The following is a 26,074-nucleotide window of genomic DNA, read 5'->3' as shown; positions in this document are numbered from 1 at the left end:
CGGAAATGACCCTGTTATTCTTGCCCCGATCTAAAAGATGACGTGGTGGAGGAACTCATTGATCGGTGCAACGTCATCACCTCGGCTAGCATGGCAGGTTCGTTCAAGCCCATTCTCGACTCAACTAATAACATCATTACAAAGAACCCAAGAGTCAAGGAGCGGTTTGATCTCCCCTATCTTCTTCGCCATGACCCTGATGACTGGCGCCGGCATGACGGAGGCCTCGCCCTGTGCCAGTTGATGCCGCTTGATAATGATACGTATGATGTTAAGATGCCATCGCTTGAGGGCAAGGCTTGGGTGGGCGCAAATGGAGATTGGGTTGTTTACATTGGGTCCAACTACGAGTGGGAACTTGTGAATTTGTACACTCGTGACCGGGTTCCACTTCCAAAAATCTCAGCAGACTACCTAGAGGTTCAGCACACCGGTATTATACGCATGTTCAAATACGATCATGGTGACTGTCTTCTACGGAAGATAGCAATTTGTCGAGTTCCCAACCGTTCTTGGAATTACAACAACTATCAAGTTGTTGCTATCTTCGACAAGCTTGTTGCCGTCCTTCGTGGTTCGACTCGATGGATATAGCTCAAAAATCAGTTTCTGTACATAGATGAGTACTGTGATGCAATTCAATACAAGGGCCTTGTGTTTGCTGCCACCACTTGTGGCACTCTTTTTGCATGGGATCCTCGTAGTTTCGGTATGTTTGTCTTCCACCGTAATTATAATTGTTTCATCCACATGCATGCGGGTTAGAAAGTTTCCCTTTACTAATTAACCTTCTTCTTGTGTTTCCAAGGTCCTGTGAACATCCCACCACCTATACTTGAAAAATTTTATAACCAAGGGGGAGATGACGATGGTGATGATCACGAGCATGAGGACGAGCAGAACCCATATACTCAGTGGCGCCTGGCAACTAATTCCGATGGATCACCTCTTCTTGTGTGTATACAGCCCACTGATGATGTTACTACTAAGGAAGCAGGTGTAGTCTCCCATGGTCACACTCTCCGGACCAATTCCAACACCCGTCGCATGGTATTCGGGATGGATACTAGTGTGCTAGCACCAACTCCTTCTCCCTGGTACAGAATTGAGAGTCTTGGAGAAAACTCGCTCTTCCTTGGACAAAACTATCTGATGATGGTGAAAGGCGATCCAACTGCTGTTGACACAACGTTAACAGTACCATTTATGAGAAGCAACTGTGTCTATACCTCGGACATTTGGGTGGTTCCCTACCCTGGTACTGATATAGTAGGCCGCTTTAGCCTGGATGATCAGTCCTGCGTTGGTTTCCAGATCGGCAATCGATGGCCCGTCCCAGAGAACACTTGTGGTTCAAACCAAGCGTTTCCAACGACGAGGAATGGTTGAGTTGAAGTTCATTTCATTGCTTGTTATTTGTTGTGTGGTGAAAACTTTAGTATTTATAATGTATCCTCGTTGTCGATGTGGGTTGATGACCTGTTGTATGTAATAAAATGATATGCCTATGATAAACTTACCAAATTTATGAATGGCTTTCGAGTCGCTTCTCTGAGTGAGTGGTGCGACGAGGCAAAAAAATATTTTCCGAATACATAATTGTACTTGCATTGCAACAGGTTATCGGATGAGGCCAATCAACAATAGTAGTACACTATTTGTACTAGCTTCACATGCTTCGCGTGTCGGGCGGGTGTTTTTATTGTAGCCATATGTTAATGTGTTCACTGTACGTAACCAGCACCTCGAATCCTCGATACTAGTACTATATAGTAGGAGTAAGTAGTAGGAGTAGTAGGGTGGCATGGGCCATAACAAGCATTCACGTCCAGAAGTACGGCACACGCCACCACCACGACATCCATCTGACACCATATTATTTCTTGGAGTCCGTGCTAGAGCAATCTCTTCAACCTCGTCGTTTCTCTAACTTTAGCCATCGCGCGGCGGGCGAGGTGGGGGTTTGCCGATAGTCAGTTTCCTTAATTGCGGTCCCACTTGTAAGGCCAACTCCAACGCATGACCCGAAACACACCTCCATGTTGCACGAACTCCAATGATAATTTTGACTAGAAAAGCAAGACAAAAGAAAACAAGAACCACAAGAATACATTTTACTACTTATGTAAGTTGGATTAGTGCCTTCTCGATGCATTCATTGTTGATCTACGGAGGCTCGATCTTGCGTCTGTGCTAGCTAAAAGTGATAGAACATCTACTAAATTGAGCTCTATCAATATATTGATGTACTCTTCTTCCCAATACAAAAACTTGCATCCATTCTACTCCCTCCGTTGCATAATACATGCCTTCTATTTGTCAAAATATATATGTATCTAGACATGTCTTAGTATATAGGTACATCCATTTTTGGACAAATGGAAGTCAAGTATTTTGGAACGAAGGGAGTACACAATAAAAAATTTAAGTTAGCACAACTAGTCTAATCCGAGAGCAGAACCGAAGATTTGGTCGGGTTCTTCCTCCTTTTGCCGACACGTGGGACATCTAGCATCCAAGTCGTGTCATGAAAGAAAATAGAGTGGTAGTTGAAGCCACGAGATGTGCATCTTGGGTTAAACTGTAAATAGAATCTTACTACTCTTGAGTAACTCCAAAAGCGGCCACCAAAGATCTTTATTGGATTTGTTTTTCATCACCAGCAAGGCGAGGTGAAAGATGTGCAGGTTCAGTGGGTCCTCTTGCGTTTTCACTGACATGTGGGGCCGCATGTGAGCAAATAGACGATGGGCTCCGTGCGTTCACTGGCGAGTTACTCAAGAGAGATAGAGGAGGGCTGAGCACGGACTGCAGGAAATTTGTTCTACGTACCTCGATATAGGCTCGATATAGTGGGGTGGCATGGGCCATAACTAGCATTCACGTCTAGCAGTACGGCACACGCCACCCACACGAGTCCCATCCGACACCAATTTTCTTGGAGTCCATGCTACAACCATCTCTTCTCCCTCCTGTTTTCTAATCCATCACGCGGTGGGCGGGGTGGGGGTTTGCCGATAGTCGGTTTGCTCAACTACGGTCCCACTTGTAATTGAAAATGCAACAACGCACGCATTCCCGCTTGAGCGGTGTGCTGGACTGTCACACCCTGATTTTCATGCCACAACACTTAAGCTAATAAATCATGATAAAATGTGGTTTGACAAAAACTTTTGATTGTTTTGGACCTTGCCTTGATTGGATTTTGTCTGTTGTTTGCAAGTGCTCTAAAAATCAAATAAATCCCCCAACTCCTATAATTCATCTCCTTGCTCCAAAATCTTGAACCAATGATCATGCCATGTGTATAGGACATAAAAATAATTTCTTACAAAAATAATTTGGCCAAATAGTATTTTACAAAATTAGTTTTTCAAAAACCCCTAAATTGAGGTTTGCACTGCAAGTACTTAATTAAGGGCAGTAAAAATCTTTCCAAAAATATTTTTGACTCCTATTAGATATAGGATACCCAGAAACCACAAAAATATAATTTTAAAAGTTATTTTCCTATTTTATTTAAAGACTTTTTCTTTAGGCCACAAATGGTCTTTAATAGGTTAAAATTATTTTAAAGCTTTAAAAATATTTGGTAAAACCTAGGGAAACTCAATGGACATATATTGTCCATATATAAGAGTTTCAACACATGGTCATGACCAAAATATTGGTTAAATCCCTCAAAAACCCTTTCTGGATATTTCAAGCTTTTGAAATATTTACAAAGGAAATATTCCCCAAAAATTCCAAGAAAATTCTAGCATGTCACATATGACATTTTTGATGATCTTGAAAAGTATCATGTCATGGAGAATAGTATAACCCCATAAAATCCCCTCAAAACCATTTCTGCCCATTTCAAGGATTTGAAATATTTCTACAGGAAATATTTTCATAAAAATCCAGGAAAATTCTAGAAAGTCACATATGCATAATGTGGTGGTCTTGCAAAGTTTCATATCAATCAAAATAAGTTTGGTTCACAAAAGTGCCCCAAAACCCTTTCTATCCAGAACCAAATTTGAACAACTCTACATTGCCAAGTGTGTCCTTTTGATCTGAATTTTTGTGGACATGTTCAAATCCCCAAATGATGGCACTACACCAAGTGGTGCATCAAGGAGAATGGTTTTGCATGACTAGATCTTGGAAAACCCATTTCTGTTGATTTCTAGGGTTTACAAAATTGCACTGTAAACTTTGCCCAAATGAGCTTAAATTTGGTAGAACACACTATTTCTAAGTGCCATTCCATCCTGTTAATTCTCATGGCAATTGTAATTGATTTTCTTTCCCAAACCAACCACAAACACCTTCTGCCATTTTTTCCAAAATCATCATTTTGACCTCTTCCACTAATCTCCATCAGCATAAGTTTTTACCACGGCTGAACCTGATCACCAGCAACCTACAGTAGCTCCCCCTCTTCCAAATCTCCATGATTGATGGGGTAAAAACCCCATTTTCCCCCTCTGGACAGCCACTGTTCACCTCTCTCTCCACCTCCCCTCTCATCTAGTGGCTCTCTAGGGCATCCAATGCCACTCCTACCTTGTTTACTCTCCCCCAAAAACCCCAGACACTATAAGACATGCCCATGGCACTATTAAAATGCCATGGCATGCCATGGACGCGCTCTGGAGCATGCTACAGTGCACTCCCGCACTGTAGCTTGCCCATTCAGAGGCACTCGGCGACCATGGGCGCCGGGTCCATGTCTCCCGAGGTCGCCTCGATGTCCACGGCATGCTAGCTAGTCGGCCCCCTCCTTCCCCTCTCTCCTTCTCACCCTGCCGAGCCCGCCCGACGCCGCCCAGCTCGGTCAATGGGCGCACGAGCTCGGGGCTCTCCTGGAGCTCGCCCTGCTCCCTCTCTCCTCTCCTCTCGGCCTGGACCACGACCACGAGCACCCCAGGCACGCACAAGAACGCCCTTTTGGCCTCTGGCAATGCCATGGGCCGTGGCCGTGCGCCCCGCCTACGGCACCTCCCGGCCGCGCCCGTATAAGGCCACCCCCGAGCCTTCTCTCGTCTCCCACTACTCTCTCTCCCTCCCGTACGTCGCCCAGACCCCTCTCCTCCTCTCCAGAGCCGCTCCGTCGCTTCCCATGGCCGGAGCTGAGCCGCCGTCCATCCCCAAAATCCGCGTCGTCCCGACCCTCGAACCATACCATAGGACCCCCATGGCCCCAAGGAGCCTCACCTGCACATCTTTCCTTCCTTCCCGTGGCTGCCTCGCCGTGCTCGAATCTCACCGCCGGCCTCGTCCGCCACGGCCAGCACCCTGCTCGACCCGGTGCTCCTAGGCGACCGTGCCACCCACGGTTGGACGCGGCCGGGTCCCCTGAGCTCGACGGTGGGCAGAGCGTCGCCGGAGATGCTCTGTAGCCCCGGCAATCGCCTCCGGGAGCCGGTCCTCCCCGCAATCGAAGCGCGCGTGGGAGGTTGAAGATGGCCTGCTGTTGGGCCCCGCGCGTCAGCGACCCAGCGGGCGGGCCCCACCGTTTAAGTGGAAACGGCTTCGGCCGGATCCTCCCCCCCTGCGCGAAGGCGCACTCCCGCGAAGCCGCCTTCGACATCATCACCTCTGCCCGCGCAGCCGAGCCACTGGGCCGGCCCACAGTCTATCTGTCGCTTTGTGCGCAGGATAAGGTTAAGCCTTATTTCCTTTTTCTTTTTCCAGTCAACTTCAAAAATCCATAAATGATTCAAATTAACTCCAAACTTGATGATTCAAATTTCTAGTAGTTTCTAAAATCATTCCCTATCACATGGTGCTACTTGCACATTTTTACAGAAATATTTATTTCACAAATAATTAGCAAATCCTATTTTTCCATTTCTTTGATAAACTTTAGAAAATCACAGAGAGACCATTTTTTATCCAAATTCCATGATTCAAAATCCTAGGTGTCTATAAGTTCAAAACTTAGTTTTTGAACATTTTTACTAATACTTTCTGTATCACCTCAAATAATGGTCTATTTCTTCATATTTGTCAACTTTGCAAATTCATAGGAAAATCATTTCAACTCCAAATCTAGTGAAACCAATTCCTAGATGCTTCTAAAATCATCCTTTGTTAAATGGGTTCCTTTGCTCATTTTTCAAAAATATGTTTCTGTACACTTCTTGCAATTCCATAAACCCCTTGATTCCATCATGTCGAAATGTTTAGAAATATCCATTGATCCACTTCCAATGAAATCACTTTGGTCATTCCTCATATGACCAGAGGTATCCAATAAAAGTCAACTTCATATTTTTAGAGCACATTTATTCTTGCCTTGTTGTGTTGCTTATTATGGTTGTTTTCGACGATAGTTGACGAAGTAGACGAAATGCTCGAAGATGGACCAGAGATATTTGAAGACCTTGAAGAATTTGAAGACCAAGGCAAGCAGCCCTTTGACCATGTCTATGAAACCCTTTTTATGCATGTCATATAGCACTTTTATTGTTTGCACCGAAGTCATGATAAAACAGTGGCCACTTGAGGTGGTGCCTCCGTTGCCTTTCTCGTTGACACTTGCATGATGCATGACCCTACCTTTCTATGAGGGTTATGCCGGTGGAAGTAGATAGGATGCTAAGTAGTTGCTACGCAAAGTAGATTAGGGTTATGCATGGAAAGAAACAAGTGTGGTTTGACATACTTGCAAAAAGCCCAGTGGGTGCCACTAATGCCCCTGGGAGATGATGATGAACTAGGTCACTACTTGGTGGAGAGGTAGTGTTCCCAGGCTCGATAAAAGTGTTGTTTACAGAGACGGATTAGATTTAAGATTTGTTGACTGTCCCAACCTTACATGCGCAACCACTCTACCCTTGTATGGGAAAGGGCATTATTGATTACCTAGGCCGATACTAGCTTGGAGCCCGCATTACTAGTGACGGGGGAGAGTTGGTGCTCTCTCTCGGGATGGGGTCGTGCCAGGTAGGGCGGCCAAGAACATTTTTATGGGGCACCGGACACACCATTGGTACCCCGTGCCAGTGGTATGTGATGAATATGGGAGCAAGGCTCCACAATTTTAAGTTGTGAAAGGTTGGGCACGGGGGTTACTACCAATCGAGTGGACTCCATGTTAGTGTCGTCTAGGGAAAGATAGTGATCGGGTGCTTACCCCGGGTACTTGAAGTACCGCGGGTCGTGGATGACATGGAAGATCCCCGGATCTTGTGGGTAAAGTGTGCAACCTCTGCAGAGTGTAAAACTATTCGAATAGCCGTGTCCACGGTCAAGGACAGTTGGGTGTGCTGCTTAGACTACGTCCATATGTTTCTGACAAACAACACGGTTTGGTAAATCTGTTGACATGATTCGTGAGGAAGTCACGATGAGCTTGAGTATGAGTTGTTCACAACTCTATCCCGATGTTGATGTCTGTAACCTCCTGATACTTGTTGCAGACGCATTCATATCCTTGATAAATGTTGATCATACTTGCGTGAGAAAAACTAGCTTTCCGCGAAAATGCCAAATTAGCAGTAGTGCCTTGCATAATTATTCTGTTATCACCCTTGGGTTGCTTGCGAGTACATTCAAAGTACTCATTGGCTTGCCACTGGTTATTTTATTGGCCAGGCATGAAAGAACATGATATGAAGGAGAATACTTCGGTGACGAGCATGCGAGCTAGGACGCTTCCCAGTCAGAATGCCTGTAGGGTTAAGGCAGATGGCATGGGTCCAAGTTAGCAACGGAGATTTCCGCTGCGATGCTATACTCAAGACTTAACCACAATGGTCCTACTTGTGTAATATGGTATGGATGTAAGTCTCTTGTTATTCAGGTTTTGTGTGTTCAGTGAGCATTGATCTCTGGGATCACTGTACACGTGCATTCGGTGATCACGACTTATGAGTCGGGGTCCCCACATGGACCAACCGTGTGGGCGTGTGATGCGAACACGGCAGGCTTTTCCTTTTGAACTCGTAACTTGTAAAATTTGGTTCTGCTCCATGGCTCGACCGATTGATAGAAAATAACGATTTTTCCTAGGGTAGTGAGAAGTTTGGTTCTGGCGCCGTTCATGCACGGAGTACGTACGAAAATTATGAAGTTGATGCGAAAGGTAAGATAATTACTGTAGTATCATATACTACTACATGGATTTGATGGAAAGATAAAAATACATATGGATCCGTCAACATTCAACTACATCCTCACGCCCTAGTGCGTCGGGTCACCAACCGACGTGTGAGGAGCAGCGGCATTGGCGGCGACCTCAACATGCTTCTGAACAGTGCCGTCCAAGGTTGCCCTGCGCTCCAAGAAGGCTAGCGTCCTATCGTGCTCCTCTTGCATGTAGTAGTCCTTGTGGATGATTTTCTCGTCGACGTGGGTGATCATGTCGATGGTGTCTTGCTGCGCCAGGCACTACGCAGCGAGCGCGACCTCGAGGTGGACATTCTCTGGCACGACGGCGGGCAGTCGCAGGGCCAACAGTGCATCGAAGAGGTTGTTACCATAGTGGTCGTTGAGGGTGGCAGGCATCGCAGAGCCTGGGCGCGTCGGCTGGAGGCTTACGTCAAAGTCATCCGCAAGCTTCTTGATGACGGTGAACTTGTCGAGGAAACCGATGAGGACCTCGTCGAACAGGGAGACAAAGCTGTCATCCAAGCGGACCCTCGCCCTAGCGGCCTCAAGCAATACTACCTAGAGACGTTCCTCGGTGTCGGGCCGCAGGCCGGCATCGTAGACCATCTGGCACAGCCGGCTGATGCTCGCGCTCATCGCCTCCATGGGTCTAGCGTAGCTTCTAGTCAACTGATCTTGCGATTCGAGTGATCACTGAGCCCTTGGTTAGCGTGCATAGGTGCATAGGATTTCGTACTACTCCTCGGCCCTCTACTGCACCTGCCTTTGGCTGTATGATAGGTGGGCCAGCCACCCCTGGGGCCACGTGTCATTCACCCAAAGGCAGTTGCCGTAAGTCAATGAATCTGCGTCCCCCTCCGTGTCTGTGCAGTATAGTCATCTCACCGGACCTCTAGTTGGGGCCAAACGAGAGAAGTTTGATGTTTACTGGTTTATTGGTCCCCTTTGCATTTTCCGCCAAGTTTTGACCTTTGATTTAACTAATAAAATGTTAATTCATGTAAACAAAAATGTTTTGTAAGTCACCTTACGAAAACCAAATATTCCCAAAATACTTAGGCACGGTGCATTAACTCCCTCCTTGTTTCTTATTTCGTGACATATCAACCAATGAGAGATGTGGACCGTGCATGCTTTCAATGACTTGAGACTACCAAACAAGACATGTAGTGTTTAGTTCATTGCATGTAATCCTATTAGTACTCTAGATAGGAGTAGCAAAAAAACATTAAGTTCTCTCGCCGATAGGAATAAAACACCATGTATTTATTTACAGAGGGAGTAGTACATTTTTGGTGACATGCATTACTAGATATTGCTAGTCAAGTACTAAAATCTAGATGGACGTGGTAGTACTCCTAAATCCAGACGGTGCTGCAACTAGTACTAGTAGTAGTACTACCACCAGTGTAGTAGTAGGAGTACTAGCAGTGTACTACCCGTTGGTCAAATTATTACGTGCTGCTCCTCACAATGAAGTGACAAGACCCTGCGCCGGAGAAGATACCTGAGTATAGGGGCCGTGTTCGGCATACCATAGTCAGCCTCACCGTCTGCAGACACTATCATCATGGCTGTAGAGCTAGCCTGCTTACAACTAGCCCTGTTCGACATAATTTCCCATGCGTAGATGCCCGTGCATTGCACGGAACACCAAGATTGGGGGTGGACGGGTCCGGTAGCGGCCATCGTGCCATATTGGTGGGGAGGAGATGAGGCTGATTGTGAGAGACAAGGAGTTGTTTGTAAATAGGGAACAAGTGCGGGCATCTTTTTGCAAAAATGGAGAAGCTTGGTTTGTATGCGTCAGATCTAGATCCGACGGCTATTGGTGAAAGATGGGAGGCACAACATCATCACCAACTCAGGACCTGTTTGATTCGCAGGATTTTGAAAACGCAGGAATAGGACATTGCAATATTACAAGTTTCAAACTGATATTACAAATGTTAGGAGTAATGCTGCACCAATGAAGAGGGAATTACTAGGAAGTTTACGTAAGAACTTTCGTTACTTTAGGTGGATGCAACATTATCGTACAAACTAAAATCCACCGCCCTGACAAGTCACTAATGGGAAAATAAGTTTTCGAGTCTCTGGCCACTTGATGTTTCAAAAACAAATTCAGCATCTGCGGAGACTTTGTCATTTTGGCTTAGACGCTTGCGGTGATCAGCACGCCATTCATTGTTGCGCCAGAGAACGCCAAACCTCATTACCTTGAGCACACTTACCTCCAGAACAAAGAACCTGGCCAATTTAATCTCAGATGTGCTGCCTCGGTAGTCGATCAAATCAATTTCTGTAAGATGGAGATCAAGGCATTCGATGAGATTGTTATAGTGCAGCACATTTTTCACTTTTGGGTCTTTTTTATCTGCAAAAGAAGAGAACATATTAGAGCAGTTGGCTGCATAAGATTGCCATGTCATCAAGAGGTACCAATATGATTCGATCATACGATAGGATTGGCTGGCTAGTGATATTTTTTCACTCTCTCTCTCTCTCTGTTTCCTCTCATTTAACTAGGAGCACGTGAAGAGCTTGGGCATTTGTTTCCTTCCACTATGTGGCCGATGCCATATTTCGCAAAAGTATGCCACATAACATGCATCGATGTCAAATCAAAAGATTTTGGCACCGCTCTCGCGATGTGAGAGAGTTGGCACCGCTGTGCACACAGACCCACATGTATAAACAAATCAATCAAACCAACTACACCAGCCTCTCACTCTCCCAAACAAGTGTTTTTTATTGCCTCAGTCCTCTCTCTCCCATGCAGTGTTTTTTCGTTGTGTGAGTTAATTTGGCACCGGAGCAAAGTAGGTGATCCAGATTGGGACACCAGGTGAGCAATGGAGGGGCATCGATGCCAAATGCATCACAAGTGAATTTGGCACATGTTTTGGCCTACATAGCCCACTTTTGTAATACTACCTCGTATTTAGTATAAAATTTTGACCATAGATTTACGTAAGAAAATGCCAATGCATGTCACTAAAAATTACACCATTTGAAATTATGTTCAAATACAAATCCAACGATATAGTTCTTAGTGACATGCATTAACATTTTGTCAGTTAATTCTATGGTCAAATTTTGATACTACAAAATTGGAAGAGTAAACCAGGACAGAGGTAGTAATTGCTCTTAGGGTAACCATAGAGTTACTCGAGTAGTCTAAGTTACTTTCCACTATGACTATCCTAGGCTACTATAGTAGTACATCATAAAAACGATGCAGGTGATCACGTGAGAAAAAATAGTAAAAACATTTCTTTCGGTGCAGTGCGTAGATGCTGTTTTGAACACTACACTTGTCATCGTAATTTGGTTTCAACTTACTAGCGTGCGGGGTGCTACCCCGAGTGGCTTCAACTTTGTTTACTTCATCGCGTGTCAGATGGGCCTCTAGTTTAGTTATTTTCACCCACTGCCACATGGGCCAGCACACGAAGATACAAAACACGAGCTGACAAGGCAGCATGTGGATTGGTTGACCAGTCAACTAAACAATATACAGAGCTATACACTGACACAGTGAGCGTATAATCCGTCGGTATAGAGAGTTCGAGTGAGAGGGGAGGCCCGTGAGAGATAGCAGAGAGAGAGAGAGAAAGAGCTACTCCCTCTGTTCGATAATGTAGTTTCAACATTTTTTAAGTCAAACTTTTGAAACTTTGACCAAGTTTATAAAGAAATTACTTATATCTACAATACCAAAGATAAATTATAGTATGAAGTAAGTACATGTTGTGATGAATCTAATGACTGTTCCAAATGTAAATGTTTTTCTCCACATATATCTGGTCAAACATTTCTGAGGTTTGACTTTCCAAAACATCCACGAAAATATTTTACATCTCACGTCCACACCAGGCAGTACCGGCCATCAAGGCATGAGGGTCGGGTCATGAAGCAAACTGACCAATAAAGTTTGAGAGAGATTGAGGAGCCCCGATAAGGCTGAGTGGTGCGTCAGATAGCTGAGAGGGGGAAAGAGATATACCATCCGCTTGATAATGCAGTGCATGTAAATTTTTTAGAAGTCAAACTTTGGATAGTTTGATCAGGTTTACGCAAATGTTATTTATATCTACAATACCAAAGATACATCATACAAAACTACATCTCATGGTGAATCTAATGCTATATGTTTGCCGTACTAGATGTAATTCTTTTTCTCCACGTACATGGTCAAACTTTGTGATGTTTGACTTTTCAATAAATCTATATGCTATGGACCGAGGAGAGTGCCTTAGTCGAGACAGATCAAGTGCGTGTGAAGGAGAATGAGTAAGTGTGCAAAAAGAGTATGTGTGTGAAAGAGAAAGTGACAACAAACGATAAATTAGAGAGAGAGTGTGTTTTTTGTTTCTTATGCGAACATATCACGCATGCATCTCCGAGATGGAAAAGCAAGGCAAGGAGGTACACAAAGATAGCTAGTGTGTGATTGTTTGCAATGGAGAGAGACACCCCTGTAGCACATGTCCAATAGAGGTGTGGCCAACAAGGACCAAAGGTCGAGAGGGGCACATGGATGGCATGGACGCATGGGGAGGGAGAGAGTGTGTGTTTGTGATAGAGAGATCCCGTCGAGATCGTGAGGGGACTATATGGGTGGGAGATCGAGGGAGTCCGTGCGCGATAGAAAGATGCCCTGAGAGAAATCGAGATAGACCATCCACATGTTTGTGATGGAGACTAAGATTTGCTAGTCATGTACATGTAGGGGGGACTGCGTGTGCCTACAATTGAGTGAGAGACCATCATACTTGGCTAGCTGGGCATGAGATTTTGTGTGTGCGCGTGTGAGATGGAGAGAGAACGAGGGGGAGAGATAGAGTTTTAGATGGGCCTATCGAGTGCGAGTGAGATATGCATGTGTATGTGTGACCCAGGTGGATGGAGAGTTTGAGAGAGGGAGGGAAGAGCTCCGAGACGACATAGTGGTGCATGAGAGAGTTACAGGCAAAGAGCCAAGGAATCTGTGTGCGTACGATGAGTGCACCCAAGATATCTAGCTTGGACTAGCTAGAGTATCATACATACACTACAAAAAAAGACACATCCGTGACATTTTGGGTCGAACGAAATTTTTTTTCTGTCATACATATGACACTTCTATGACGATAATTGTGACAAAACCCGGTATCATCATAGATGTGGTGGGCTCCTACTTCTATGACAAAAAATCATGATAGAAATTGGGCTTTTCGTCCCAGGCGGGCCAGAGACGCAGCTGCATGACATTCTTTGGGCCGTCCATGACGGAAAAAACCGTGGTAGAAGCGAGGGCGAGGAAAATATCGGGGAGTTCCCGGTTACGGTGGGAGGTCGGGGGCCGAGCGATGCACGTTTCTCTCGTACACGTACGCGCGTGTGTGCGAGGCGTTGGCTCTAACTGAACCCAAGCGAGGCGTTGGGCTCTAACTGATCCCGAGCGATAGCACTGCAGGCTACGCGTTACTAAACCCGAGTGATCGATCGATGGCTATTAATTGAACCCGATCAAGCGATTCCTTCGCTGCTGCTGCTAACTGAAGCCAATCGATGTTGCCTCTAGATGAACATTGAGCGTTGTGGGGTGGGGGGGGGGTTGGATGAAAAGTTCTCGGTGGGGGTGGATGAACAGGACCTCGTGGTGTTGCCTCTGGATGAACAGGACCCCGATCGATCGAGCCGGTTGGGGCTGGATGAACAGGACCCCATGGAGGGTTGGATGAACAATAGACGGTGGAGGGCAGGATGAATAGTAGGCTGTGGAGGTGTGGTTGAACAGGAGCCCGTGGAGAGGGCTGGCTGAACAGTAGCCGGTGGAGTAGCGCGCGGTGGAGGCTGGATGAACAAGAGTCCGTGGATGAACAGTTGCAGGTGGAGGCTGGAGGAGCTCGACGGTGGATGAACAGTAGCTCGTGGAGGCTGGAGGGGGTCGACGGTGGAGATGAACAGTATCCCGTGGAGTCCCATTTTGCAGTACGCCACACCCCTCCCGATGAACAGGACCCCCGTTTCGACCGTAGCGCTCCAACACAAGTCCGTTTCATCCGTTTGCGGTACGCCACACCCCTCCATATCAACAGGACCCCCGTTTCGACCGTAGGAGGTCCGTTTACACCATTTTGCGGTACGCCAGACCCCTCCCGATGAACAGGATCCCGTTTCGAACGTGGCCGATCGAACACAAGGCCGTTTCCTCCGTTCTGCGGTACGCCATGCCTCGTTTCCATCGCCCGTTCCGTCCAAGCCCTCCCGATGAACACGATGCATTCCGTTGCCTCCCCATGAACATGACACATTCCGTTGCCTCCCCATGAACATGACGACGACGTCGTTTCTCCGTTCCGACCCAGCCATGTACATGATCCCTGGCCGTACGTATGCGCGAGTAGGCGTTCGAGACCCCGCCCGTATGTACACATACGTGGCCGTATTTTCTTTCTTGCATCCTGGCCACTGTACCACTACTAGGGAAAAGCCTAGCAACAACGCGGGTTTTGGGTGTATCAGTAGCGCAGGTGCCCGCGCTACTGATAAGGCGCCACAGCTAACTTGTAGCAGTAGCGCGTGTTGACACACGCTACTGCTATACATGGTTAGCTGTAGCGTGCGTTGCAAATAGCGCTACTGCTAATTAGTTGTAGCGGGTCTTATACCCCGCGCTACTGCTATTACTTTCAAAAACAAAAAAATTCTCGATCCCGTGCGTGCTGTCAATGGCAGCAATGGTAAGATCTAGCGATGATTGGCGTCGCGGGAGGCATGAACGGAAGGCGGAAGACCAGATCCAGCAGTGGCTGTTGGAGAGGGCCTGTTTCTATGGCAGAGCCAGGCCGCGACGTGGGGCTCCTATTCCCGACCATGCCTGATAGCTCCGGGTCATCCATGGCGACGACTTCCACGGGCATGGACATGCGAGGGTGAGTCAAACCAGAGGGAGAGAGAGAAAAGGAAAACCGAGGGAGAGAGGAAGGTGATGTAGGGAGCAGCGGAGCTAGTCACCGGTGGAGAGGTACTCCGGTGTGGTGGCGCGGGGCGGCGGCCTCCTAGACGTCGGTGGAAGACCGGCAAGCTCCTAGACGCCGGTGGCGCGAGGCTGCGGCCTCTTTCAGCGCCATGGAGGAGGATGGGTGCATGGGCAAGAGGTCCATGTGAGAGCGTATGGAAAGTGAGAGGAGAGAGTGGTGGAAGAGAGGAGGGATTTGGGGGAGGAGATGGGGATTCGGCCGAGGATATGGCCACTTCACCTACCTCGTACTTAGTAGTAGCGAGGGGTATAAAACCGCGCTACTACTATCAACTTAGTAGTAGCGAGGGTTAAAAACCCGCGCTACTGCTAATTAGCAGCAGCGCTTCTTTTTGTGACGCGTTGCTGCTAAGATTCTGTGTATAAGGTTTTCCCTAGTAGTGTGTGTACGTGTAAATGCTACGTGCGCACCTCTACTATGACACGTGCGCGCCTCTACTACGACACGTGCGCGCCTGTACATCGACCAGTATGTATGTACATGTTCGCGACCAGAATGACAACGCTACGTATGCTTCGACCAGGTGGGTCCCGACTGTCAGGCACTTCCTTGCCTGCAAAGATGTAGCTGGTGGGTCCCAGCAGTCAGGGGGCGAATCGTTTTTTTCCCGGACACACTTCCTTGCGTGCGAAGATGTACCTGGTGGGTCCCAGCAGTCAGGGGGAAACGTTTTTTCGCAAAATATAGTGGCCCATTCGGTGGGTCCCGCTGTCAGGTGGAGGAATAATTATTTTGCACGTAATAAGGAGGCACTTCCTTGCTATGGCCGTGGACCTAGCTGTCAGCCTCTCCACGTACAGTCCACGTCCGATGGAAGCCGTTCCTTGACCACGTTGACCATGTCGCGCCGAGAGCACCAGGGCGGTGGACGACGTCGAGGCCTAGTAAGGGGACAACGCGGAGCCGAGGAAGACGCGGTAGTGGATGCCCACGCGTAGAGGAGTACGAGGGTTCACTGGTTCGCTGCGGTGTGAGGCTTCCATCGCCGCAGAATAACAGGGGGTATGGGTGAGTAGAGGGATGGCCTGGCCAACGGTGGGTGTAGTAGGGGGCGGTGAGACCTCCGCCACATCGCAGCCGGCCATGGGAGGCACGACCGGCGCTGGTTTGGGCGGTTGGAGCAAGAAGACAGAGGTTGAAGAAGCACTACGGCCGTTGGATGGACATCGTACAGTCATTGGAGCCAGAATCGTGCATATTGACTAAGTTGACAAAGCCCTCCGTCCCCGTCAACATAGTAGGCCCACAAGTCAACCTGCCACTATACTGGGTCCCAGCTAACAGGGGGAGTATTCATTTTTTTGGGTGTAATAAGGAGGCACTTCCTTGCGTGCGAAGATATAGCTGGTGGGTCTGAGCTGTCAGCGGCGGTAACGTTTTTTTCGCGAAATGCAGAGGCCCTTTCGGTGGGTCCATGATGTCAGGTGGAGGAATCATTATTTTGCGCGTAATAAGGAGGCATTTCCTTGCGTGCGGCCGTGGACCCAGCTGTCGGCCTCTCCACGTAAAGTCCACTTCAGATGCATGTCGGTCGTTGACCACGTTGACCAGGCCGCGCCGAGAGCACCAGGGCGGTGGACGGCGGCGAGGCCTAGGAAGGGAACGACATGGAGGCAGGGAAGACTCGGCAGTTGTTTCCGACGCGGAGGGGAGTACGACTGTACGAGGGTTTACTGGTTCGTCTGCCGTCGCCGAAGAATACCAGCAGGTGTGGGTGAGTAGAGGGATGGCTAGGCCAGGGATGGGAGTACGGTGGGGCGGTGAGGCCTGCGCGGCAGCAGAGCCGGCCGCGGGGAGGAGGGAGTAGGCAGTCCCGCCGGTGCCTGTTTGAGCGGCTGGAGCAGGAAGAAAAGAGATTGAAGAAGCACGACGGCCGTTGGATGGCCATCCAAAGTCGCTGCTTGTGCGTCAACCTATTTTTTTAGGAAAGCTTCAAATATGTGGAAAACAACATACAACCCATTTGCTAATTCTTAAGGTTTTTTTGGAGCCCATATTCTTTTTGTTAGCATTACAGCACATATTGTGGCCATGGTTAAAAAATTATACGAAATTTTGCATATTTCGTTGCGGTCCGAACTGTTTTTAATCCCAAAATTTCGAATCACATTCAAACTGATTTTAAAAATAAATGTATATCAATATAAAATCCAACAAATTCTCCACGCATAAAAATTAATGTAATTTAAAATCTCAAAATGAAAAAAAGATATTTGAAACTAATTGTCGGTTTGATGTGTTTTAAAAATGTACAACCCATTTCTCAGTACTGATGGGCCATTTTCTCGGCCAGCCGAATGAAAGCTCTCCTTGTCTTGAAAGATTTGCAGCCCAACAGGCCTGACAAAGCGACTTACTTGGCAAATCACAAAAAAACTGGGCTGTGGCCGTGGACCCAGCTATCAGTCCATTTGTTTTTGAGTCCATTTGGTGGGCTGGGTGAAACAATGATGTAGCATCTATGCAGCCCATTTAAATCCCATTTGCATTTTTCTCGAAAGCCGCGGACTTGCTGGGATGGGTGAAAATATCATGTTGGGCTAGACGGAGAAATGTTATAAAAACATAAACACATGATTGCACGTCAGTAAAATCTTTGCAAGCTTATGTGCGCAATCACTAGGAGTTAACTTGCCAAGTTATATATAAACAATTATTATTATTATTTTGTAAGAACTTTCAACTTACGAAATAAAATATCATTTTAATTCGATGAGTTAGTAGTACGTGGGGTATTATTATTTTCTAGGCTAGACATGGGACAATTGAGTTGGTTCTTGGGGAAAGTACTGGGAGAAAACTCAGTTTACATCGAAAAAGAAAGTGGGAGAAAATTCAGAGACCTGCTAGGTCCACCTGAGGAGGGGAATATGTTGGGAGGAAGGAGATTCAAAGCACGGCAGCCGAGTGAACTAGTTTTTTTTTACGGACAAGTGAACTAGTTTACATACATAAGCAAATTGCCACTAAAAAAGCAATCAGGTTAATGGGTTCTTAAAAGAAATATTTCGGACAAAACAGATAATTACGACACATAGGCTAATGCATGATGCACTCACATGATAAAGGTGCTTATAAACAGATAAAGTACAACATCTAGACCTTCCTGGCACGCTTGATCATGACGCTGCGGCTGTTCGTGTACTCGTCGGTTACGGGAAGCAGACACACCCTCATGTCCGAGATCTGCATGTACATGTCGTAGCATGAGTATGCGCCCTTGGTCGCGTAGGTTATGTATGATAGATTCAGGGATACCTCCCACGTATTCAGGTCGTCTTCTTTCATGTTGGCGTATCAGGGGTCGATGATGGTCTCAGCGAGGTCAACCATGGAGTCCTTCTCCTGCCCGTTGCTGATGATCTTGTATTGCTTTTGGATGTCGACAAGCTTGTTGCACCAGATGGCCGAATCATTGCGTTCTTCCTTCTCTCCACCATAGCGAAGGTGCAGTCGGCGCTGTCGATGAAACGGGCGAATGCTCCAGAACCTGGTGCAGCCATAGGACTGAGGCGAGGCAAAGCTTCACCGAGTCCGTATCATTGGTGTACATCACATTCAACTTGGTGCAGCCATAGGACTGAACGGCGAACTCAAAGGGGAAATCCTTGCTGAAGTCCATATCCAGGAGACTCACCCCTCGGATCGCCATTGGAGTCTCTTCAAGTGAGCGAGTGTGTAGGCGGCAGCAGTAGTTCATTTTTCAGCTCTTGGGGAACTGGATTCAACAGTAAGCTGAGCGTGTACAGTCGACAACAGTTACTACCCCTCCCTTGTCCGCTGCACACCCGACAGAAGATGCACCCTCGGCCACTCATCGGTTCACGAGCGGGTCTGTATTGGTACTGTAATAACAGGAGTTAGTGGTCACTTTACTTAAATTTAATTAGCTTTAATAGAAATTTGTACTTAAAACAAGCAATGCATTCGCTCGTTCTATCAGTGCCACAAGATCAACATGCACAACAATTAGAATTATTATTCTCAGGACGCACACGATTATCACAATTGTCGCACTTTCACAAACATAATACTACCGAGTTTGAACTGTTTGTTATGGTTGTTGTCCTCTGCATCATCATGCCATGATTCCTAGGTTGCAAGATTCAGAACCAACAAATAAGATCCAAAAAATAAGTACAACAAAGATGCCTACACATCTCATTGATTCCCAGCTTGCAAGATTTAGAACCAACAAATAAGATCCAAATAATAAGTACAACAAAGATGCCTACACATCTCACTGATTCCCAGCTTGCAAGATTCAGAACCAACCCATTAGAGCCTTTTGATAAAGTGAATATCGGGATTAAATGCATCTTGGCTAGCCATGTCATACAATCAAAGAACTTGGCGAATGCTCTTGACCGTCACAACATCTGTAGTTGAGTATTCATGTTTGCACAACATGTTTGCACAGCACAAACAAGGAGACAGGAGAGCATGATTTCGCTTTAATAGCGGCCTCCTTGAACTCAACCTCCAGCTCTACTTGGATGAGGTGTGCCTGGAGTTCCATGATTAAATTCATGCGCCTTTTTCTGCAGTTTTACCTAAAATAAAGCAAAGATTGCATCATTCAGCTAGCAAGAAGTACTTGCTCTTGTGAGATGGCAGGTTCTTCTTTAGTAGTTGCACTAAAATTGAGGAACATTAAGGTTGGCTGTCCGGATCATGTAAGGTGCAACTATAATTTTCTTATCCTTTTGTGCAGTTCCACTAAAATAAATTGCCATTGTGGTGATAGTGACGGCTCCATCTTGCAAAGGCTAATAAAATGTTGCACGAGATTACTAGCAGAACTTGACGGAGATTTTGGAAACTCCAATCACCATTTTGTGCAGTTCCACCAAAATTGAGAGATGTTGCCCATGTGACATTTTAGTTGAACTGCACAAGACACTCATTCCAAAAAAAGTGTTTTCTGTAGTTCACCAAAAGGTCACAATAGTAACAACGTGAAATGGATATCCCTATTTGCACAAAAAGATAGAAAGTAAACAGTTGTTGTTCAATAAGAATATATGAAACATATACAAAATGAAAAGAAGCATCTTAATTATGTTCATGGCAATCACGCAAGGGCAATAGAAATTTTAAAACGTCAGTGATGCTTCATGTTACCAGAAGCATTACGATCAACAATGAGATTCCTCAAATATGGGATTACTTTAATGGTGGCATTGCTTGTTTACCAGACACAGTAAATAAAAAACAAGTAAAGAGTTGGTTTAAGGGCATGGGACCATGGGGACACCAGGACACTCAGTAGCGTAAAGGAGCAACTTACTTATCATACTGGGGGAAACAGCAGGAGTGCCATTGTACTATGTGAGGGTAGCAAATCTAATCCTGGAGACCTTTTACTATGTGAGGGCAGCAAATCTAATCCTGGAGACATTTTACTATGTGGGGGCAGCAAATCTAATCCTGAGACCTTTTACTATGTGAGGGCAGCAAATCTAATCCTGGAGACCTTTTACTATGTGACGGCAGCAAATCTAATCCTGGACATACTCTGTTGACTTGTCCACCAGCCGCCACTTTCTATCCTTTTTTCAACCAATAATATATCTGTTCCTTATCTAGTTTGTACGACGTTTTCCCATTACTTCCATTTTCAACCAAGAGACCGGTTGGGTATCCGGTCTCTACTACTTTCACCATGTTATTTCCTCTTTGAATCAAGTCCTAGATTCATGCTACAACTTTCCCCCCTTTCTTCGTTGTTTGAACAAAGCCCTAGATTTGAATGCATGAAGTAGCTTTACCTCTAATAATACTAAAAATTTAGGTGTCTTTGGAAGAGCTGATGGGAGTAGAAAAAGATGCACATGGAGACACGTGGGGAGCTGGGGCAGTAGAGCAAGGCCGCTTTCGAAGAACTTATGCCTGAGGGTCGCTGGGATGTCGGCGGCGGCAGGTCAGATCTGCGGACAATACGGCAGGAAGGAAGAAGGGTCGGAGGACCTGCGAAGCCAGCCACGTGTCGGAGAGAACGGCACGGGCAGAGGATCGGGCCCCTCCGGCAGCTGTGGGTTTCCTCCCTCGGCGGCGATGACCGCGTGAACGATGCACCTTTTAGTCCTCTACACACACTGGCCGAAGGGATCCGACCGGATCTGTGACCAGCGGTGAGCAGAGAGAAAATGTCGCTAACGATGTCTTGTTTATATCTGGAGAGGATGAGAGAATGAAGAGAGCAACCCTAGTAAAGCAAGCGCTCGGGCCCCTGCTTCCATATATAGTGGAGTGATTATCTATTTTCTCTCCACAACAAGCGTTTCAATTTGTGTACGTGGCATTAAAGAAAAGAAATTCTCTATTTAAGGTGACTATTGTACGACTCCTACTTACTACTAGTAGCACTACAGTATTGTTCACTTGTGCTCCCCGCCCCTCCATTCATTGAACAACCCCACGGGTGAATAAACATACAGTAAGTACTGTATTTATATAGAATGAACAAGCTCGAACTGTTTTCGCGTAGTTAAAAGTTGAGGGCGGGGCTTTTCCCGGGCAGTACGCGCTGCAATTTTTGGGTAGGGCCAGAAGACTATTTTAATTTTATTTTAAAAACTTCGAGACGGCCACATAGCATGGAGCCGACCCCAACGATTTTAAGCTTAGAGGCACGATACACGCTATCCTAGACTACTATACACATGAAACTTCCACATGAGCGTCCGGGCTGCGCTTGGCTCTTCGCCTCTTCGGGAAGTCGAACAATGATGGAATACTACTGCACTGGAGGAGTACTATAGTACACTTCTGGCCATCTGACACCGATTGAACTGTTGCATGTCCACCGCGTGCGGGAGCGAGAGCATGTAGCGAAAGCTTCTCCTAGTCTTGCCAGCCACCACGCTCATGGGATAGGGAGGGACGCTCCTACCTTTGCGTGTATGACAGGTGGGCCCTACAGGTGTGTGGCCAACCTGTCATACAGCCAAAGGCATGTGCAGTTAAGTCCGCGAGGGAGAGGATAATCAAACTTCTCATTGATGTACGAGTTGGCGCGACACATCAAAGCACTACACTCGATATATTTCAATAATTTGCGTGTGTGACTCCCAGATGCAGAGGCCGGGGGTCATCATCCTCCTTTTCGAGAAAAATAGACGCGTGTGTGAGAGGACGAGTGCGTGCGTGCACCTCTTCTCTTCCTGTATAACGTACTACTGAACTCAGAGTACAAGTTTTTATGGGTGGCACGATGTTGCGTGCGAGAAGTCCCGAGAGATAGGTTTAATGCATTAGTTGCAATGCATGCATGCATAAAGTACACGCATTGGTCAATTTTCTCTTAATACTTGCATGCAATGATTTAATGCACCTTGGAATCTGAACATGTGTTGGGGACAACCAAATTGAGCCTTATAAAATGGAAAAACTAAAATTTTGAGATAAGCCCTATAAAACGAGAAAGGAGGGAGTAGAAAAAGAAGTACTCCATCCGGGAATAGTGCCGCACTTCGAAACTAGAACCGTCAATAAATTTTGAGCTTGCATCTCGTCACATTCCAAATTACTCCATGCTATATTGAATTGCAAACCTGTTCACACCGATCACAACCTAAACGGTTTCCCACTTAGGAGCGTATTAGTACTCGGTTATAAGTACTAGTATGCCAAGATGACTGCACATTCCTCCTCAACTCCTTATCCACAAAAACAAACAAGTCATTCAACATCCTTCCCTTGCGTCTGCCATGGCCAGCGTGAGTTCTGGGTCGAGCGATTGCCACCAGGGAGAGGCGAGCATGGAAGCGGAAGCACGAGAGATGTCCCGCCTCGCTGCGAGAGCAGCCAACATGTCCCGCTGCGCGGAAGTAGCAGATGTCCTGCCGTGCCACGAATGCAGTAGAGATGTCCCGCCGCGCCACGAATGCAGTAGAGATGTCCCACCGCGCCATGAATGTAGAAGAGATGTCCCGCCGCGCCGTGGCGGCCTGGGAAAATTTCTCATGGGCACGCGACGACTGTTACAGGCGCATCTATGCGATCGTCCATAGCCAGATGGATCAGATCTCCGGCTCGGCGAGGTTGCAGGACGACATGATAGCCTCGTTTGAACAGGCTACCAGCATCATCCGGCAACTAAGGGAGGGCAATGAGAGGCTCCGGTCCGAGCGCGACCTGCTGAGGGAGAAGATCGTCCGAAGTGCAGACCTGCAGGAGGAGACTAGTGCCTTGTTGAAGAAACTTATGGACAAGAATGACATGCTCCGCAACGAGCGCCAAAGGCTGGTGGAGGAATCTGTGGATGTTCTCAAGAAGCGTCTTGAGGACACGAAAGAGCTCATTGCCGCTCTGTAACACCCCGGATGTAACTTGCCTTATTTGTATTCCAACTCTTGCCATTTCCGGCACTATGTTATGTTATTTCCTCGTTGTCGGGTTTTTGTCTTTGTCATGCATCTCATATCATGTCATCATGTGCATTGCATTTGCATACATGTTCATCTCATGCATTCGAGCATTTTCCCCATCGTCCGTTTTGCATTCCGGCGCTCCTATGTCCTCCGGTGTCCCTTTCTACCCTTTTCATGTGTGGGTGTTAAACATTTTCGGATTAGACCGAGTCTTGTCATGCGGCCTTGGTGTACTACCGGTAGACCGCCTGTCAAGTTCCGTACCATTTGTACTTCGTTTGATACTCCAACGGTTAACCGAGGGACCGAAAAGGCCTCGTGTGTGTTGCAGCCCAATACCTCTCCAAAGTGGCCCAAACCCCACCTAAACCTCTTCCATCACCTAGACTGTTCGATCATGATCGCGTGGCTGCAAAGTGCAACTGCCCCGCTGCCTGACCCCACGCCGGCGAGCGCCGCACCTCACCGGACTTCGCCTCCTCGCCGCCAGAAGAGCCCGGCGGATCCCCGCGCCTCCAGGACCACCCACGGTGGCCAGCGCTGCCGCCCACCGTCGGATCCGGACGGAGAGGGACCAGATCCGGCCTTCCCCTCGCCTGCAGAGCTCGCCGGGGTAAACCACGAGCTCGCCGGAGTTGCATCGGTTCGCGCGTGCCGCCAGCTACAGTGAACCCTAGATCTTAGATCCACTTCTCGGGGTTGACTTTGACCCTCTCCAGTTATATTTTTTGCAATCTTTGACATGCCATAACTTCCTCATCGTAGCACAAGCATGCAAAGTAGCTTACTCAATGATGCTGATTTGGGAATTAGAATTTCACAAAGTCCTTGCCCTGCCATTATTTTTATGTCATATGTTCATCTTGTTTCCTAGTGATCCGTGCCTCTTTTGAGCATGATCAGTAAGGATGTTTTGTAGGTAATGTTGTGCTATATCCATCCCTGTCTTTGTTTGCATTTATGGAGCACCCTAGCTTGACTCAATCGAGCTCTACGTTTGCTATAAAATGTTCCTGACAGATTGTTAACATGTTTAGCGATTTTGCCGAGCTTGTTGTTGTTGATCCATGCATGCTATGTTGTTGTTCTTGCCATGTCTAGCTTCTATGCCACGTCTATTTGCTGGGTGTATGCTTAGTTTGTCATGCAATGCCTCGTAGTGAGTGCATCGAGCTTGTAAACATGCCTACTCATTACCTGTTTTGCCATGCTCCAGTTTTTCACTAAGTCTGAATCTGTTTATGTTTTTGCTATGTTCACATGCTTGCAATTGTATTTCATGATCCTTTTTGGCTCATGGTCACTAAGGGACTTTTGTTGTATGCTTTGAGTATCCTCATGCCATGCCTTGCTTTGCCATGATAAGTTTGTGTAGCATGTAGTTTTCGTGCTCTAAAGATTGCTTCCTGATGCTAAATTCCTGACTTGTTGATAATTTCACTAAGTCTGAAACCTGTTATCTTTTGCACTTTGGCCATGCTTGTTTGAACCTGTTAATAAGTGATTTAGCCATAGCTCAATGTTCATATTTTTTCAAGAATCTTGAGTGGAGCCCTGCCATGTATTTTTTTGTCATGTTTGAGTGCTGTAGCATGTTGTTCTTGATGCATTTAGAAGGCTACATGTTGTTTATCGCAGACCGATGCCATATTTGTTTTGCTTGCCATTTCCAAACCGTGCATCCGATTCCGGTGATCTTTATATCGATTTCGACCGAAATCACCTCCCCTTTCCAGTGGCACTCTTGGTTTTCCAAGTAGTGGAAAGGTTCAATCATTCCTTTCCAAATCATGCCTATGCATCCCATATCGCATCCCGCATATCATAACATGTTTGTATCATGTTGTTTATGCATTGCACGTGGTTTATTGTTCTCCCTTTGCTTGTTGTTCTTGCTTGGGTAGAGCCAGGAGACGAGTACATGAACGAGGAGCCCATTGAGTACGCTTACGAGGATCAAGTCGACTCGGAGAACTTAGCAGGCAAGATGACCATACCCTCGAAATCACTTCTATCTTTGCATGCTAGATGCTCGCTCTTTTGCTATTGCTATGATACGATACCTACCACTTGCTTATCATGCCTCCCATATTTCCAAGTCAAACCTCTAACCCACCTTGTCCTAGCAAACTATTGTTTGGCTATGTTACCGCTTTGCTCAGCCCCTCTTATAGCGTTGCTAGTTGCAGGTAAAGATTGGAGATCGTTCCTTCTTGGAACATGTTTATTGTTGGGATATCACCATATTATCTTGTTTATCTTAATGCACCTATATACTTGGTAAAGGGTGGAAGGCTCGGCCTTATGCCTGGTGTTTTGTTCCACTCTTGCCGCCCTAGTTTCCGTCATATCGGTGTTATGGTCCCGATTTTGCGTTCCTTGAATAAAACTCTTCCAGCAATGCCCAACATTGGTTTTACAATTCACCACCTAGCATTTTCCCTTGGGTTTCACAGACTCAAGGGTCATCTTTATCTTAACCCCCCGGGCCAGTGCTTCTCTAAGTGTTGGTCCAACTGAGCGATGTCCGGGGCTACCAGGGGTAACTCTGGGCTGGCCTACCCG

Source organism: Triticum urartu, chromosome 6 (assembly GCF_003073215.2).
Source record: "Triticum urartu cultivar G1812 chromosome 6, Tu2.1, whole genome shotgun sequence".
Lineage (NCBI taxonomy): Eukaryota > Viridiplantae > Streptophyta > Magnoliopsida > Poales > Poaceae > Triticum > Triticum urartu.
This window is presented reverse-complemented; position numbering follows the sequence as displayed.